Here is a 20,496-nt window from a genome sequence, read left to right as displayed (position 1 = left end):
GAAATCACACTGTATGAGACCAGCAGAAAACAAGAATGTTTTACATGTGTGTGTGTGTGTGTGTGTGTGTGTATATATATATATGTTTTTTTTTTTTTTCCTCCTGTACGCGGGCCTCTCGCTGCCGTGGCCTCTCCCGTTGCGGAGCACAGGCTCCGGACGCGCAGGCTCAGCGGCCATGGCTCACGGGCCCAGCCGCTCCGCGGCATGTGGGATCTTCCCGGACCGGGGCACGAACCCGTGTCCCCTGCATCGGCAGGCGGACTCTGAACCACTGCGCCACCAGGGAAGCCCTACATGTATATTTTATAAATGGAATTTTAAAATGTAAAACCATAACTAACCATGGCTATTATCTAATAAATGATAAACTATAGTGAAAACAATTATGATTTAATTTTAAAAAGACAAATATCACCTATCCCTCGGAGAAGCTGTTTGATAAGTAGGTCTATTTTATGGTACATGCATTCAGATTAGGATTTATTATGGAAGATTGTAGAATATCCATCTACAAGGATGGATATTAATGACAGGGAAGACTTTCATTAAAATTTTTTATCTTAAATAATGAATTTTCATGTAGCCTTTTAGCAGTTCCTGATTACTACATTATCACTTTTAAGAGTTCTCTTTTACAAGGTTTCTTCCTCTGAAAATCTATTTACATTTAAATAAACATTGTGAGAATAACATTATGCTATTTTATAAAATGAAATCCTGACTCTTTCCTCAAATTTCAGTGTTACTATTAAGTAGCATATAAGCCTTTAATATTTCAGAAAGCATTAATTCTTCCTAGGCAAAATGGGTGTAAACAATTACTTATTTCAGTTGAAATTAAACTAGCTCAAAATACAATATAAATTCTCGGGCTTCCCTGGTGGCACAGTGGTTGAGAGTTCATCTGCCGGTGCAGGGCACGCGGGTTCGTGCCCCGGTCCGGGAGGATCCCACACGCCGCAGAGCGGCTGGGCCCGTGAGCCTATGGCCGCTGAGCCTGCCCGTCCGGAGCCTGTGCTCCGCAACGGGAGAGGCCACAACGGTGAGAGGCCCGCATACCGCAAAAAACAAAAACAGAAACAAAAAACAATATAAATTTTGAAAGGTATTTTATTGTTAGTATCATATGTGTTCTCAGAGTGAATACAATGTAATACTAAAGGAAAAGAATAAATTTTATTTATTCTTTAAATAAATAAAGTATACATGGGTACCCAACAAGGCTTAAGTGATTTTGAATACTGTCTGAAAAAAATTTAAAGATCATTAAACCAGTCAATAAGTGTGTGTTACACTTTGTTGTGATAGTTGTTTGTTGTAAGAAATAAAACAAAACTCACAATCTGCAAACCTATGCTATAAATCACAAAACAGGTAAATTGTATGATGCAACACAAACTATCTGAACTCAAATGTTTAACCCCATCTCCTTTCAGACGATGTGTTCCAAGATAAGAACACAAACAAACTTAACATTAATTATTCATGAACTTATGTTCCAAAGGCAAGACCACAGCTTGCCCAGTTTACAAATCCTATCATTCTCCAACTAGACCTCATTTACTAGCTTCTGTCCTGAAATAACCCTGTGATTAACTACAGCCCCAAACTCTACGAGTCTTCTTCCCTAAATTCCCCCATCTGAGAAACTACCGGCTGTCAAGGTGCTTCTTCCCCTTGTTCAGCAAGTTTAATAAAACCAGCTTTATATGATTAACACGTTTCCCTAGTGGCTGCTGCATGGGGGCTTCCACAGTTGAACTGATAGTTTAATTAATAAGTTTTAAATAAAGTGTTTTCAGTTGCATAATACCTGTCATTCCAAGAGTCAGCTGATTACTCAGTAGAACAGAAGAAATACTGAAGTGGACTCAATAGAGCAGAATACAGAGCAAACTGTTTAGAATGGTCCCAAACTTCCCTCATAATTACTTTTACCTTCTTTTTCTATAAATAAAAGTGAATCAGCTATAAGGGAATTTCAGGGTCAGGTTGAATCACCTCTGCATTAAGTAAGAAGGATAATATATAATTAAGAGACCTCTGAGTATGAACCTGAGATACTTTTCTGTATTTATCCAATTGCAAGAAAGGAGTGTCAATTACATTTTAAAATTGATGTTACATCACCTTAGTACAGACATAAAACTCCTACAGAGTCTCTTATGAGTCCCCGCTGTTCAACAAAATGTGTTGAGTCTTCCCACCTTTACTAAAATAAATAAGACTGAAAGTCAGTCAAAAGTAAAATTACTAAAAAGTGAAGCTAAACTATTAAGACTTTTTGGTTTTCTTTTCAGTGACAAAAAAGTAGACATATCTAAACACATCACAGAGAATCAACAGGCAGACAGATGTTCCTGTTTGCCATTCACCTATATCTACTAGCTCTGAGAACACCTGCTATAGGTTTTTATAAACTTTCACAACCGGAGAAATGTCTCTGAGAATAATAATGCTTGCGAACACCTTTACTCACTTTTATCACTATGGTCTTTCCTCCTGCCCCTACTTCTGTAGGGGTGGGAATATATATTTTGCTAAATTGAGAATGCACTTAAAACCTGGAGTTCAGAGTTGGAAACTGAACTTGAACCTTCTTAATGTTTGAGTTTATTTGTACTTGGCAAAATGCAACTTCCTGTTTTAAGAAAAACGACTCAAGAAGGCTTATAAAACAGGTTCAGAAAGCTTCTTGGACATCAAATCGCTCTTACAAAATAACATTTTCATGATTTAAGTGTAAATGAATCAGAAACATATGAATCAAATTTCCCTTGAAATACACATGTTTAAAAATTAAGGGAAGAAAGATTTGGCAAACGCTTCTTTTGTTGAACCCAAAACATCTCAAGCATAGTTCAAGACACTCACTGAACTCCTGATGCATCTGGAATCACCCAGCTGCAGGAGTGGAAACTCAAGCAAAGTCATCATAGTTTCTTGTCCCACAAGTATCATAATAATAATGACAATAACCCTTACTTGTATACAGATTCATCATGTACAAAGTTTTTAGTTTTGAATTATAATTTGATGCATGAAACCCACTATAGTTCTTGATCCTCCTAAAAGTTAGATTTAGAAACTGATAAACCTAACTGCTTTGAAACATATTTAACATCCTATCCTGGGCATCAGCTTTGAAATATCTCATAGGTACTAATGATGAAGACAAATAAAATTGCTGAAAATTCTCATAGCTATCTGAACTAGACACATCCCCCACCAAGAACCTGGCAAAAAATAATAGTGTGGGAAAGACGCTCTGGACTAAAGACCCCCAGCTTTCAGCCAGAAACACTGTCCAGTAGAAACAGAGCAAGAGAGAGCAAAGGAATGCATTTCTTGGCCTTTTGTCTATTTCCAACTAACTGTAATGCCTGACGATTGACAACTCTGTGTCAGGCTACTGAGCTAGGGCTTCCTCACTCTGAAAAAAAAATATTTTATTTAACATAGTCAGATGATCCCATGAATTACTGCAGTTAGCCATTTAATACAATATAATACTTTTTCTCTCCAATTTTAAAGCACTCAATCCTAACCGTGTCAGAGTTTTCTTCTTTAAAAGCACAAAAATAAAAGCTGACCTTTAATGTACTCCCATTATAATTCATAAAGTCCGTGGAGTTCTGCCATAAATGAATCCAATTCAAAACATTTTCTGGTTAATTAACTAGCCAGTGGGAAAGATAAGATGGATCCCAGATGTCCCCTGACGATGACAGGTGGATCAGATTACATTGTGGGACAAAAGAGGGTCAAGCTTCCCAGAGTTTACTCACTGGGTGAAATGTAGAAGATGATAATCTCAGCAGCTAAGGGTGGTAGCATCAGAACGGCTTTTAAAATGGTTCTGAGAAAATATAGATTCAGGGTCAGGAGAAACGTAACTTTTTCTCTTTTTCAAGATGACATTTTCCTCCCTGAGGGATACCCTTCTGCTCTACCCCTATCCTTAAGTATTTGGTGGTTGGCCTTTTCTCCTAATTTTGCTGTTTCATTGAAATTATTATATGAGTGCCATGGTAGAGATGCCATATTCTGATTCTTTGGTCTTATTTATAAAGTCAATATTAATACCTGATAGTATCAAGAAAATACTGGAAATTATATTTAGGTGACCGCTTGGACTGTAGTAACTGAAGAAATCTATCCTTCTCACTGCATTTCCCTATCTCGTAACTGTTCCTCCAAATTCCGTGTCTCCCCTCCATCCTGTCCTAATCACTCACCCTCCATAAAAATTACTGTGCAAGAAAACAAAATTATAATTGCTTAATAAGGTGTCTATTCTATCCTCCAGAAATTTGAGATTGCGACTCCATGATGAAAACATCTATGGAAATTTATCAGCTACTTGATGACTTCAGAAAATTTTATTAGTGCTAAGTTTTACCCTCAGAATATTAGGAACCCTCAGTGGTCTGATGGGAAAATGGGAAAAGATTACCATAAAAGATTCCTGCACAGTAAGTAGATGGAAGCTCTGAAGAATATGCACCCTAAAGTTCTCAAATCTCAGCACATGAGTAGACACCTCTTTTATATACTTTGGCTTTACTACTTGGCTTTCTGCCTCTTTTATTTGAAGTTGAGCTGAGACTACTAAACAGTAATTATCCACTGATGCAATCCAATCTAATACGATATTTTATTCTCAGAAACATAATTAATGTTTCAATTTCTATTTCCAACTCAGACTCCCTTCTCCTGAACTCCAGTCTCATATATACAACTGCTTCCTCACCATCTGGATGTCTAAGATATCACAAATCATAATGTCCAAACTTGAATTCCCAATCCCCTCTTTCCTCCCCAGAATTTGTTTCTTCTGAAGCCTTTACCATCCCAGTCAATGCCAATTCCATCCTTTTCAGGCCCCAAATCTTAAAGCAGCGGTTCTTACACTTGAGTGTGCATCAGAATCACCCGGAGGGCTTGATCAAAATACCAGATTATTAGGGCCCCATCCTCCAGAGCAGGGGAAACGTGCTGCACGGCAGGAGGTGAGTAGTGGGTGAGTGAGCGAAGCTTCATCTGCCATTCCCCATCACTCGCATTACATCCTGAACCATATCCCTCTGTCCCCCAACCCCCATGGAAAAATCGTCTTCCACGAAACTGGTCCCTGGTGCCAAAAAGTTTGGGGACCTCTACTCCAGAGTTTCTGATTCAGTAGATTTGCGGGGGGGGGGGGGAAAGGAACTGGCATTTTTAACAGGTTCCCCAGTGATGCTGATATTGCTGGTTTGGTGACCACACTTTGACAACCACTGCCCTGGAATGATCCTTGACTTTCACATCCAATCCATCAGGAAATGCTGGTTCTATACATAAGATTATACAGAATCTGACCACAAATTCGGCCAAGCCACCGTCGTGTCTTGCCTGCATTATTACAATAGTCTCCTAACTGATCTTCCTTCTTCTACCTTTGCTTTCCAAGAGACTTCTGTCAGAGCAGCCAGAATGACCTTATTAAAGCAGAAAGCAGATTGTGTCACATTTCAGCTACAACTCTGCCGTGGCTCCTCACTTCACTCAGATTAAAAGCCAAAACCCTCATCACAGACAGAGGTCAGGATGTGGCCCCATCACCTCCTTCTGTCTTCCTTATGCCCTTGGCTCCAGCCACACGGATTCCCACTACGCCTTGAACACTCCAGGAATACACTTACTTTAGGACACATGCGTTATCCATCCCTTCTGCCTAGAATTTTCTTTGCCCAGATTCCAGGTGGCTAATTAACCTCAACCTCTATCAAGTCTTGCTCAAATATCACCTTCCCAATGAGACCTACCTTGACTTTTCTATGCAAAATTGCAATTCCCACTACTGATTCCTTTTTATCCTCTCAACTTTTCCTTTTTTCCTTCACACTTAATGACCTTCAAGTACACCACATAATCTACTTATTTATTATGCTTATTTTTTGTCTGTGTCCTTCCACTAAAGTATAAGCTCCAGGAGGATGGGGATCTTTGACTGTTTGGCTCGCAAGCTATTATATACCAGTACACAAAAGAAATTTTTTTGAGAATGAATGACTAACACATCAAATACATAAAACAGAAGTCATGTCTTTCATTGTAGAAACTCCTATTCTTAAAATCTTGTAGGGAATCTAAATCTTGATAGTTTCCTAATCAAGGAATCTTAGAAAATCTTGATGAAATATCTATTTTTTCTTCTTTTTTTGAAATACAGATTTACAAGAATACTTTTTATTTCAGACACTAGGGAAATTGAGTAGGGATTCTTGCCTACTTTCTGAATAGGCAGATTGATGTTTCCTCCAGCATGTAAACAAACTTAATAGGGCAATATTAAGAAACATAAAATGTGCTGAAATAATTTATTATTCCATAAATCGACAGTTGTAAATTTTATATAACATTCACTGTTATATGCATGCACTATAAAGCACTAATGTTAAGGTATCCAGCTTTATACCCAAATTTTGGCCACCTGCTTATACTAACATCAACATCATCATCAAAAGCATTTATTTGTGCAAGACTGCTAGCTGCTATGAAAACTGAGATTAAACATAGTCCCTGCCCTGTCTAGACAGTCTATATGGAGACAATTCTATTATATTTCAAGAGCATAATATTTAAATCTCAAACACACCACTATCAGTGCAGAGAACAGAAAATGGGGTCGATTTTGAAAGAAGGTGGTGTCACCGCAGGTAAAGGTCACTCTTGTCTCATTCTTCCTCCTATTTGAAAATACCAACAGACTTTCTTGGGACACTATATTTTCATGTATAATATATAAGACATATTTAAGAGTCCTTTGTTTTGTTCCTTTTTTTTCCTGGTATAAAAGATTTACAGATTTTCTTTATTTTCCTTCCAAACCATCAATACTTCTGGAAAGTAAGTGCCTATGAAAATGAATCATTAACCATTTTAACGCCTTACTGTGGATCAGGGTCGGGCCCTATAAAATAACATCTTTACAGATTTGTGACCCTGTAAAATAATACGGAACGCTTAAGTTTATTCAAGCTTTGGGTGTGCCCTACTCTGGGCCCACTAAGTGAATGCTGGTTACAGGTATATTAAAGAGCTCTAAACCAGTCCAAATGTGTTTATCCAGGTCCAGACATAAGAGACTCAAAATATATCACACAATAAATCATTAACCCCACCCTACTTACTTGATTAGAGCTTGTTATCTGAAAACAAATGCTCTGCTTGGCTAGTTTTTAATGTCTCCGGGCATTTGAGAGCTGATCTAAGTAAAAACATTTAAAACATTTCATTTTAAAAGTTCGTTTTTCTCCTACCCCGTTTGGGTAGCTTTTATTTCAGTGTGGTTCTTTTTTCTCCTTTGAACAATGCAGACTTTTGGAATCCAATTCCCTTGAGGGATTTGTAGGACTGGTTGTTGTTTGTCATATTAGACTCTTAAAATTCTCTCCATTTTGAAAATATTCATTTCCTGAGGGCTTTTATTGTTTTTAGTCCCTTTCTCTGAATTAGCTCCAATTTAGCAGTATCTTTTCTTAAATCAGCATTTCTGACTTTTTACTATTTTTTATTATTGTCTAAAATCAATGTTCTCTCCCTCCCCAAATTAACATATTTGAAGTGGTAATTTGTAATCCTTTTTGGAACATGGCATACAATTTCATTTTAAAAGCATTCAAGTCTACAGGGTTTTTTTGTTTGTTTTCAGACTGTATTTACCAAAATGTTTGTGGTGGACAGTCAGGTTAAAGGAAGGACTCATATAAGGGAAATATTTTAGCATGTAAACACTTAAGCTGTTACTACTGCTGGGGCCTGCTGCATAACAAGTTCTTTATGTTTCTATTTATAAGTGGGAAAGGTAATAAAGCTTGATATATGACAAAGGAGCAAATACGGAGGCTGAAGTTGTCTTCCGGTGCTTATGCCAGCTGCTTAATGAAAACTGGAAAAAGATACCATCCAGAGCAATTCAAAGATAAATACAGTCATCCCCCGCTTTTCCAAAGTTCACTTTACGCCATTTTGCTTTTATGAAAGACCTTACATTAATACCTGCTTTTGCCAACCAAAAGAAATCCGAAGAGGATTTTTGCTTTTACAAAAAGAGGTGAAAAGCAAAATAATGTCCAGTGTTTATTTTGCAGCAGGCCTAGACACCCACCCCAAGCAGGGAAAGTGGCACCACCAAGCTCCTTCCCCAGGAACTACACTCTGCATCTCAGCATCAAGCCTACATTTGAACGGTGTCTATGAGCATCCGTGCTTTAACTCCATTTATTCTGTGCATCTGTTAGCAAGATGCATCCTAAGGTAACTGCTTCTTTGTTTTATGCCACTGCAACCTAGAAAAGGTTTCATAGGCATGCTCTACTTTCAGATAGGGGAGAAACCTGTACCATGTTAGACAATTCAGAGAAGACCATAGTATTCTCTTCTCCTCTTCTCCATCCCAGTCTATAACAAACTGCCTAGTGTTGCCTGCAAGCTTAACTTCTTTTCGGCTGTCACTGAATCCTGACTGTTGTCTGTTTTCCTGGCACTGTATCTAATCAATGCTCTTTTTTGGAGGCATGTAATACAGTACCATGAACACCTCTTGAAATACCTCTGTCCTTGAGTTCTTGAAATACTTCTGGGCACTCGATAGGTACGTTTTTTGAAGCAAGCAATTTAAGGTTCCCGAGTTAGTTCCTACAAAGCTGACATCAGGCTGCTATTTGAATTATTATCCAGTCAGTTCAGTGAAGTTTATATTAGGAGTGAAGCTGCTTCCCAACTTGGAGAAGGTTCCAGGTCAATGGGTAGAGGAGAAAGACATCTATTCTCCAATCAGTGGAATGGAATAGTGCCTCCTCTCAGCCAGATTCCTGTTTGGATGGTAGATTCTAACCCTGACCACAAATACAAGTCATCCTGGCAAGAGACAGGTTTCCAAAGAGAGGAACTCAGATGTCCTCAGACTGTACATGGTACCAGTGAAGATTAGCTGAGTCTTTCCTTGTAGACTGTGGAGTGAGGGGAAAGAGTAAGATTACCATGGATAAAACGATCAAGAGCTTAATGACGTTCTCTTCCTTCCCTTGTCTCTTCCCAACTTCTAGATCAGAATTCCTATTCCAGACACCCACGTTCATGATTTCCTACATAAACTGACCTTTTAAATGAAGTATTCTCAAGCGGCTGGAAGCTTCATCATGGGTATGGTGACAATACTTTCCACAGCAAATGTTAGAATTCATGCTTGATAAATTTGAGGATACTTATGGCAACACCAGGGAAATCATTGAAAGTGGGATTATCTTAGAAAAATTGGGTAGCCATGGAATCAGAACAAAGCAGAAAGTAAAACAAGCAGGGTGGGGAGTTTCAACTCAATTGGTGTCAGGCAGTGGTCCTGGGTAGAAGGGAGACCCCCTCCCCCATAGGTTTGCTGTAGGGTAGAGTAAAACCTTCCCAGAGAAAGAGTCCACCCTTCCGTTTACTGTGGTCAAGTGGGACCTAGAAATTGTTTGCTATCTTTCCCCAGTTCCCTTTCTAAATTTCCTTATTTTCTCCATTCCTAGGAGCCCAGGACCTACATGCTGTCACAAATCATACCTCTGCCTTCTCTTTTCACATCCCAAACCTCCTCTTTACCCTGCACGAGAGGATGGGTCCATCACTGCTCCTTTAATGCTTTTCTTACCAGCTTCCAAATTGGCAGCTATAAATTGGACAGCTAGGCACTCTTTTCAGAACACAGTGAAATGCGTCAGTTCCTAAAAACACCCCAAAAAAGTCTATCCCTCTGAAGGATCTCAATATTCACCCTGGCATAAAGGGGACTGGCACTGTCACGGTGGCTCTGTAGGCAAATGGGACAGAAATGAGTTAGTACCAGTAAAACGTTTAAATCAGCATTGGCACATAGTAAGCACTCAATAAATGTCAGGTATTATTAATATTACCAACACCAGGGAGGGGAGCATTATACAGCTCCTGGGGGCTTCAGAGGAGCCTGAGACAGTGCTTGTTTCACCTAGCTTTGCCTTCCCCATTGCCTTGCTGCCTCTAGCACTACTTTATTTAGTTGTTTTCACATAATTTTAATTAAAGGGACCTAAATGAATGTCTTAACATATGAGTCTAATCAAATACTATCCTGTGCCAAATGTATTGGGTTATAAGTTTGATGGATGACAACACTCGACTTTGTTTATGTGCGCTCATGCTTCTTAGTTTGTTGATCTTGGACTATGGACATATTTTAAGAAACCAAAAAAGAATTAGAGAAATATATTTCCTGACCCCTAAAACCCAGTATTTTCAGGTTGTCCTCTGAAGCCTGAAGCACTTCCCCTGAGCCCCAGTCTCATCCTGAAGAGCCCTTGGCTTCCAAGTTGATTTTCCTCTCCTCTTCCCCTAAAACTTCCATTTCCTTCCGTGGGCTGTACTAGGGAAGAGGGACGACGAAAGCAAACTGATTCAAGCTATCTACAGTCAGGTTTGGATGAATCACAATGCTTTCTAATTAATCACTCCCAATAGCTATGAATTTCCATGTGTTCACAAAACACGGAGACACTAGCTGAGCACTAGGCTAGAGTGAAAGGTCAGATATTCTCCCTGCCTTCATGATTGCTCACAGTTTAAAGGGGGAAGATAGGTATTGTGATCATAAATCAAGCTTTTATTCTAACGATAGAATTACAGGCAGAATGACAGACAATTCAAAACTGGAGGATAAGTTTTGGACAGAAGTCACCTCCCTTCTTATCTGGTCTCCTTTAAGGCTGAATCTGAAAAAGGAGTGAAGGAAAAGGGCCGCTGAAACTGTTTTTCCCCCTGAGTGTCTTCAGTTTTGCTATGGGGTCAGTTTGCTTTCTCTCTTCTATATGGTGTGACAATACAACAAATACCTCAGCAGGTTTCTGAAGGGAGCTGACCTAGCTTTACCCATTCCATGGCCTCAGATCTCCCCTCTTCTCTCCATCCACCCCACACCTTATATCAGAATAGCTGCCATTCCCTCAGTGCTCTGCTGCTCTGGCTTACATTATCCAACATGGCCTCCCTGTAGTCACCTGGCTGAGTCCTTAAAGCTTAAGTATCACTTCCTGGTTTCCTTCTACGACAACAACTTCTTATCCTCAGGCTGAGAGAGGCAGCTCCCTCTGACATGCCGTAGAATCCTATACATACCTTCATCCTTGGACTTAACACACTATATTATATTCTTGGTTTACCAAGGGCCTAGTAACAGCCCGGCACAAAATCAATGCTAAATAAATATCTGTCAAGGATTGAATTAAGGGACTTCCATATGCAACAAGATATAGAGCCAGATATTTTGACAAAGCTTCCCACTACAGAACACCTAAAAATTCTACATTCAAGTAAAAATAACATTTAAAAAAATGTTATACGCACAACTGAACTGGCAAGGAAGTTTCCATAGAGACAAAAAATTTGAGAAAGCATAAATTCACAGAGGAAATTGATGGCTGTCCAAAAAGGATCTGTTGGTTTCTGGTGGTTTACAACTTTCCATTTTAGTAGGCTATAAGAGCAGGAGACAATGGATAAAGTGTATAGACTGCAAGATGTGGAAGAGGATCAGATCCCCTCATAATGCCAAGACCCTACGCAAAACCCTCAGAGAAAGAGTAAACTAGGAAAAGAAACAAAACACTTAGCTTCTGGAAAAGGCCAAAAAATGTAGATAGTAAAAATATTAGTGGTTTCTGGGTATGGAGGAGGGAGCAATGAATAGGCAAAGCACAGAAGATTTTTAGGGCAGTGGAATTATCATATTCTCTATAAAACTACAATGGTGGATACATGTCATACATTTGTCCAAACCCATAGAATGTGCAACATCAAGAGTGAACTCTAATGTAAACTATGGACTTTAGGTGATAATGATGTGTCAATGTAGGTTCACTGACTGAAATAAATACACCACTCTGGTGGGGAATGTTGATAGTGTGGAAGGCTGTGCATGTGGTGGGCAGGGGGCACATGAGAGATCCGTATTTTCTGATCAGTTTTGCTGTGAATCTAAAGCTGCTGTAAGTTTATTTAAAAAAATAAAACGGGCTGATATCAACAAACCAAACCAATTCAGCTTCATGAAGGGAAATAATAAGGAAACTTGCCTATCTCAGCTTGGCTATGGGTTAATAAGGATGGGGCTAGAATTCTCTTTCAGAATTCCTAACAATGGGACTCACGAGAGTTCAGGACACAATTCGCACAACACGGACAATGGAAAATTTAGTTTAAAATGGTCTTGATGATCTTGAGAAAGAAAACTGGAGCTGGAGGAATCAGGCTCCTGGACTTCAGACTATACTACAAAGCTACAGTAATCAAGAGAGTATGGTACTGGCACAAAAAGAGAAACATAGATCAATGGAACAGGATAGAAAGCCCACAGATAAACCCACACACCTATGGTCACCTAGTCTATGACAAAGGAGGCAAGATATACAATGGAGAAAAGACAGCCTCTTCAATAAGTGGTGCTTGAAAAACTGGACAGCTACATGTAAAAGAATGAAATTAGAATACTCCCTATCAAAAAAACAAACAACCTAATCAAAAAATGGGTGGAAGACCTAAATAGACATTTCTCCAAAGAAGACATACAGATGGCCAAGAGGCACATGAAAAGATGCTCAACATCACTAATTATTAGAGAAATGCAAATCAATACTACAATGAGGTATCACCTTACACCAGTCAGAATGGCCATCATCAGAAAATCTACACACAATAAACACTGGAGAGGGTGTGGAGAAAAGGGAACCCTCTTGCACTGTTGGTGGGAAAGTAAATTGATACAGCCACTGTGGAGAACAGTATGGATGTTCCTTAAAAAACTAAAAATAGAACTACCATATGACCCAGCAATCTCACTACTGGGCATATACCCAGAGAAAACCATACTTCCAAAAGATACATGCACCCCAGTGTTCACTGCAGCACTATTTACAATAGCCAGGACATGGAAGCAACCTAAATGTCCATCAACAGAGGAATGGATAAAGAGGATGTGGTACATATATACAATGGAATATTACTCAGCCATAAAAAGGAAAGAAACAGTACCATTTGCAGAGATGTGGATGGACCTAGAAACTGTCATACAGAGTGAAGTAAGTCAGAAAGAGAAAAACAAATAGCGTATATTAATGCATATATGTGGAATCTAGAAAAATGGTACAGATGAACCTATTTGCAGAGCAGAAATAGAGACACAGACATAGAGAACAAATGTATGGGCACCAAGGGGGGAAAGGGTGGTGGTGGGATGAATTTGGAGACTGGGGTTGACATATATACACTACTATGTACAAAATAGATACTAATGAGAACCTACTGTATAGCACAGGGAACTCTACTCAGTGCTCTGTGGTGACCTAAATGGGAAGGAAATCCAGAAAAGAGGGGATATATGTATACATGTAGCTGATTCAGTTCTCTGCACAGCAGAAACTAACACAACATTGTAAAGCAACTACACCCCAATAAATAAAATAAAATAAAATGGTCTTGGTTAGTACTGATCACCACCTCATTCCAATATCATCGTCCTCAAAAGCAAATGTAAATTCTCCCAGAAAGTACACATGTAAATCCAGGCTACAAGAAACTCTCTCTTAAATGCCAACAATCATGAAAGCACATAGAAATATCACAACATATATGAGGAAACAAGGTAACATGAGACGATAGAAGCAAGAAAATCAAACCGACAGAAAGTTACCATAGTTAAATTATTAGACACAGGATACAAAATAAGAAAATACAATGTACTTAAGAAAAAATTTTAAAAAGAATGGTGAACATATAACCAAAGAAAAGTGTAATCAGATATACTTTAAAAAGAAACAAATAGAACTTAAGTAAATGACAAATATAAATGACATTAGAAATTTGATATGCGGAATAAAAAGCATATTAGTCACAGCAGGGGAGACGAACTGTTCAATGGAAGAAAGAGTTGAACAAATTATACAAAATCCAGGACAGAGAGACAAAGATACAGAAAATATGAACAACAGAATAAGAAATATGGATTATATAGAGCAAATCATTTCCTGAGAATTTTCCAGAAATTATTAAAAATACAAATCCCCAGAGTTAGAGGCCAAATGAAAATCAAACAGGATAAATAATGATCTGTTCCTACACAAACTATAGCCAACTGAAGAATGCCAATAATAAAGATAAAATCATAAAAGAAGTAAGAGAGAAAAGACAAAGGAAGAAGAATTAGAATGACAGCTGACTTCTCAACAGCTACTGTGGAAATTAGAAGTCAGTGGACAATTATCTTCATGTTGAGAGAAGATAACTGTCAACCTAGAATTATTTTCACAGCAAGAATAAATTTTAAGAGAAATAAATACAGATATTTTACATAAACAAATACAGAAAACAACTAAGAGAACTTATTTTCACTGAGCCCTCACTAAAACACCTCCTAAAGGATATACTCCAGATTGAAAAAAATAGAGCCTTGAAGAAGATCTGTGATTTAAGAAAAAATATGGATCAAAGAACATGGAATATTTTCAAGTATACCTAAATAAACAATGACTATATAAAGTAATCTGATAATAAAGGTGAGCTGACTATATAAAGCATTGATTGTATAAAATACTAAATCTGTGAGGTTAATAAAAATAGAGCTAAAACACATGACAACAAAAGCTCATAAGTCTGAAGGAGGGAAATCAGAGTTAAAGTGTTCTAAAAGATTTAAATTGTTTGATAGGCAGATATAGATGCTACTTAACTTTGGTCTTCAAGTATGCACATTAAAATTTAGAGTATCCATAAAAGAATAGAAATTGATGTATAACTTTAAAACCAGCAAAGGGAAAGAGTAATAAGAAAAAGTCTCAATAGTTCAAAGAAGGCAAGGAAGATTAAAAAACCACTGGAAAAACAGGACAAATAGAGATTACAATATAAGATGGTAGAAATAAATCCATATTACCAGTGAACACAGTGAATGCAAATAGAGCAAATAAAGCAAAAATCATCAGATTGCAATTAAAAATTTGTTTACATTAGATCCTCATAAACTTAAAGATAGAGAAAGGTTGAAAGTAAAAGAAGAGAAAAAAATGTATGAGACAAACCTAATCAAATGAAAGGTGGATTGGCTATATTAATATCAGATAAAACAGATTTAAAACCAAAAGCATTACTACAGATAGAGATGATCACTACATTATGAATAAAGGTTAAATTCCCCAGAAAGATAAAACTATTTTAAAATATATATCTATCTAATAAGACAGGTTTGAATTATTCCAGACTACAAGGTGAAATTGGCAAATTAACCATTCAAGTATAATAGTTTTAAAATCCTTCTCTCAAGCAGGTTAAAAAAAGAATTCATTGAAGATGTAGGAGATTTGAAAAACACATTCAAAATGCTTGACATAAATAGAAGTTTACACCCTCAGATCAAGGAATACATGTTCTCTCCAAAAACACATGGATATTAGGTCATAAAACAAGTCTCAACAAACTTCAAAGAAACAGAATGCAAAGATCATTTTTAAAAACTCACAATGCAGTTGTTAGAGATTAATAAAGAAAGATAATTTTTCAACTGCCGTATATTTACAATTTAATAAACAGGCTTGTAAATAATTTATGACTTGAAGGGACCATAATGGAAATTGAAAAATACCTAGAACTGCATGATAATGAAAAATCTCCTTATCACACCATGGGAAGCAACCAAAGCAGTACTTAGTGGAACATTTACATGTGAAAACAAGACAGGCTGAAACTTAATACACTGAGCATCAAACCTAAGGCATTAGAAATAGTACAGTAAAATAAGTCCAAAGAAAGTAGATGAAAGAAAATAATACAAAGACCAATGAAACAGAAAAAACAAAACCATAGACTCAACAAAGCCCAAGAGTGGTTATTTGAAAAGACTAAAAAAATAAACTTCTGACAAACTTTATTCAATGATAAAATTAAGAAAAAAGAAATCCCAAACATACACTATAACTGATGCAAAAGTGGAGACAGCTATGGATTCAGCCAAAGTTAAAAGATAGTTACAGGGCCTTCCTGGTGGTGCAGTGGTTGGGGGTCCGCCTGCCAATTCGGGGGACACGGGTTCAGGCCCTGCTCTGGGAGGATCCCACATGCCACGGAGCGACTAGGATCGAGCGCCACAACTGCTGAGCCTGCGCTCTAGAGCCCACGAGCCACAACTACTGAAGGCTGTGCGCCTAGAGCCCATGATCCACAACAAGAGGGGCCACCGCAATGAGAGGCCCACGCACCACAATGAGGGGTGGCCCCCACTCGCTGTAACTGGGGAAAGCCCACGCATGGCAGCGGGGACCGAACGCAGCCAAAAAATAAATAAAATAAAAATAAAAAAATTTAAAATATATATATAGTTACAGAAAAAATATGGCCAACTTTAAGCCAAAAACTTTGAAAACTTAGTCTTAGAAAAATAATTATTCAAGAGAGAAAGGGAATGATTCAAGAAGAAGCAAAAATAATAACAATAAAAGTAAATATGTACATAGAATTGACTATGTATCAGGCAGTGTCCTACATTGTTTATGTATACCCCCTCCTTTAATCCTCACAACAACCCTATGTGGCCCATTTTCAGATCAGTAAACACAGGCACAGTGAGGTTAAATGACTTTTACACAGCTAATAGGTCAAAGTTGAGATTAAACCTAGATAGTTTGGCTCCAAATTTCATTCTTTTGCCCACTATGCTATGTTTTGTATGCCTTTAAAGAAATTCAATCGGTTAATTAAAAAATCATCCTACAAAAAAACCCCAAAAAACCTCACTCCTGATTTTATAAGCAAAGTTTACTAAACATGCAAGGAACAGACAACTGTATCTAAAATAAACTCTTTCAAAGACTAGAAAAAGAGAGAACATTCCCAATTCATTCTATCAAAACCAGATAAGGATTGTGTAAGAAAGAAAATTACTCATAAACATAGAGGCAAAAGTCTTAAACAAAATATTAGCAAACTGAAACCAGATGCTATGCAAAAAAATATACATGACCAAGTTGGGTATATTCCAGAAGTACACCCACAAGATTAGACACAAATTAAAAAGTCATATAATATCAAGCACTCGCAGGGGTATGGAACAAAAACGTGTACAATTCTGGTGGGAGTGTGAATTGAAGCAATCACTGTAGAAAACTTTGGCATTACCTTGTGAAGTCTGAACAAGCACTAGCTTGCTTTGTATTTGTTTACTGTCCTGATTATTTTTTCTCTAATTTCTATTTAATTGGTAAGATTCTCTTTATTTTCTAGTATTTCTTCTTCTTGTTTTGAAACTAGAGATATTTCTATTCTTTTAATGGGTATTTTATTTCTTTTTAATATACATTTCAACTTAAATTTTCTAAAATTCTAACTTTATTTTGTTTCTATCATTTTCCCAAAGGAAGGAAGGATTCTAATACGTGCTAAACACTGAGAAGCTATTAACACACAAACATGAAATAAAAACAAAGCTAATGGTCAACAGTTGGTTTACTGACTGTATTCATTTTCTATTTGCTGCCTTAACAAATTACCATAAACCTAGGTGTTTAAAACACAAATTGATTATCTCACATTTCAGTAAAACAGAAGTCCAGGTACATGGCGGCTCAACTGGGTCCTTGGCCTAGACCTTCTTTCACAAGGTCAAAATCAAGGTGTTGGAAGGGCTAAGTTCCTTTCTAGAGTCTGGAAATGAATCCACTTCCAAGTTCATTTGGGTTGTTGGCCAAATTCTGTTTTATGGGATCGTAGGACAGATACCCCTCTTTCCTTGCTGGCTGTCAGCCAGAGGCCATACATACTTCCGGAGGCCTCTCTCTGGTCCTTGGCTGTTACCCCCTCTACCTCAGAGCAGTAATAAGTAGCACATGAAGTCCTTCTTGTGCTTGGAGTCTAATTTCTTTTGCCACATATTTTCTGCCTCCAGTTACAGAAAGTTCTCTGCTTTTAAGGCTTCACATGATTATAATCGGCCTACCTGGATAATCCTGTCTACCTTTCCTGTCTTAAGGTCTATAACCTTAATCACATTGGCAAATTCCTTTTCACTATGTAGCATAGTACATATTCACAAATTCCAGGGATTAGGGCATGGATATCTTTGGGAGACCATTCTGCCTACCACACTGACTATAGCTGTCAGGATAGGTTAGCTGATTCTGAAAATACAAACCTTTGGTTTACCAGCACAAAGGTTTATTTTTTACTCATGCAATCTTAGACTCTCCAGAGCAGCTGTTATCTATAAGGTAACTGAGTGACCCAGGCTGAGAGAGGATGTCCAATAGTGCTTCTCAAACTTTAATGTACGGAGGAGTCATCTGGGGATCTTGTTAAAGTGAAGATTCTGATTCTTCAGGCCTGAGACAGAACCTGATTCTCCAGTTCTCACACGAGTCCAGCAAATGCTGATGTTGCTGGTCCCCAAACAACCTTTTGAGGAGGGTTTCAGAACACAGTTTCCTTGGTCAGTACTACAAGGGAAGACAGAGCATGGAGACCATCAAAGTGACCTTAAATGGTTTCATCCTGAAAGTAATATACTCACTTCAACTCACACTGCAGTGGCCAAAGCTACTCATATGGTCATGCCTAGCTTCAAGGGGTTAGAAAAGTTCACTCCTCCCATATGCTCATTAGAAAAAGAAAACCAGGAATATTAGGGCAGGGCAGAAATGTAACGTGTGTGCATAGACAAGACACACTGTCACACCACTTTGGCCTCATCATTGCTTTCTTCTATGCCTACCCGTTTTAGGGTCCAACTTTTTCTTTCTGAACCACATCCTACATTAACTATTTTAGTGAAAGTCTGTGGGTGGTAAACTCTCTTGTCGTTGTACATAAGAACATGTTTTGATTTTGCCTACACTCTTGATTGATAGATGAAAGTACCAAATTCTACGCTGACAATTATTTTCCAGAACCACTCTGAAGATATTTAGCTCATTACCTTCCAGACTCTTCTGACTGAGAAGCTTCTGCCATTAATCTAATTTTCATTCCTTTGTGGGTCACCTGCTGTTTCTCTGATAGCTTTTAATATTTTCCTCTGATGTTAATTATGATATGTTTGGATGTGTATTCTTATTTTTCCTGCTCAGCACGTTCATTGCAATTCTAGTCTGAGGACTCTTGTCTTTTTTCCTTTCTGGAATATTCTAAATGTCATTCCCTCCATTCTCTTCTTTGGAAACTCCTTTTACATGCATGTTGGAAGCTTTTATTCACTGTCTATCTCTCTTAAGGTCTCTTTCATATCATGTTTCTCTGGAATTTTGAGCTGTATTTTGGATAAATTTTTAACTGCTCTCTTCAAATTCACTGCTTTTCTCTTTGCAACCAGTCTAGAATTTATCTTATCTCTTGAGATTTTTATTTCAATTACTACATTCTTTTATTGCAAAATTTCTAATAGTTTTTTTCTTTATCCATCTATATATTTCTTCATTTCTACCTAGTTTTCCTCTCTCATTTACTGTTTATTTTTAATGGTTACTTCTCAATGAGTTTCTTTTAAACACACAGCTAATTCTCCATACTCGTGGTAGTTACGTTCTATAAAGTTGACACAAACACTGAATTGGTGAATTGTGAACCGCTGCTCCTAGGAGAAATACAGTTCCTGTGTGTTACTGGTCACAACACTTTAGTCAACAGAGCAATAAGTAGCCTTGCATTATGTGTGTTTCTATTTAAAGACATCTTATTTAAAATACATTGATGATTCATTAACATTGAACTCACAGCCAACAGCACTCTGAAAACTGAATAAAGCTTATCTAACAGACTTTTTTCCTCCATAAGCACTTCCCAGCCTTCTTGAGCTTAGAAACACTAGGCAGCACTTCAGCTGGGGTTATTTTAAACAGTGAAATCACCAAAAAAAAGCACAAAGATGGGAAACGCTTGGCGCTAAATAGACTAAATAGAAAGGAACACCTGTTTACGGTCTGAGAGCCGAAATAATAAGGCAGCATATCACCTTGTTCCACCTCAGCTGGGAACGTGCTCCTTGGGCAACTCAAAATTTGGGTCCCTCTGCGCATGTCTGCGAATGACTAAGGATAGATGGACTTCAGAAAACTGGTGAATTCACAATGACTGGAACCCACAAATAATGAGGATCGACTGTACCCATTTTAAAGTTTTTGTCAAACTGTTTCAGATACTTTTATCTGGAGTGAATGTTAATTTTGTTGGCATTCTTGGTACTGTATTTCTTGCACGTGCTTTGGAATTTTTCTTTGTAGGCTTATTTTTAATGGAATGATTTGGCTTTTCTTTTTTTCCTCTCCATCCTTATCTCTTCTAATGGTTTCATGATTATGTCCACATGGTTCACACAGCCCCCAGTTCAGAATCTCAAAACTTGGATTTTGGGTTTTAATCCGTAATGAGGAAATTGCAAGTACATCACAGAGCTAAAGTGTAGTTTGG

The 20,496-nt window shown here is 37.7% G+C and overlaps 1 protein-coding gene across 2 annotated transcripts in view; it reads right to left on the bottom strand.

The window, feature by feature from the left end:
* ADAMTSL1 (ADAMTS like 1) overlaps positions 1-20,496 on the bottom strand; it is a 468,923-nt gene that overhangs the window by 367,527 nt on the left and 80,900 nt on the right. The gene's annotated exons all lie outside the window — the stretch shown is intronic.

This window comes from Grampus griseus, assembly GCF_964374135.1.
Source record: "Grampus griseus genome assembly, chromosome: 6".
Lineage (NCBI taxonomy): Eukaryota > Metazoa > Chordata > Mammalia > Artiodactyla > Delphinidae > Grampus > Grampus griseus.
Note: the sequence above shows the minus strand (reverse complement) of the source record. Positions and strands in the feature narration are given on the sequence as shown.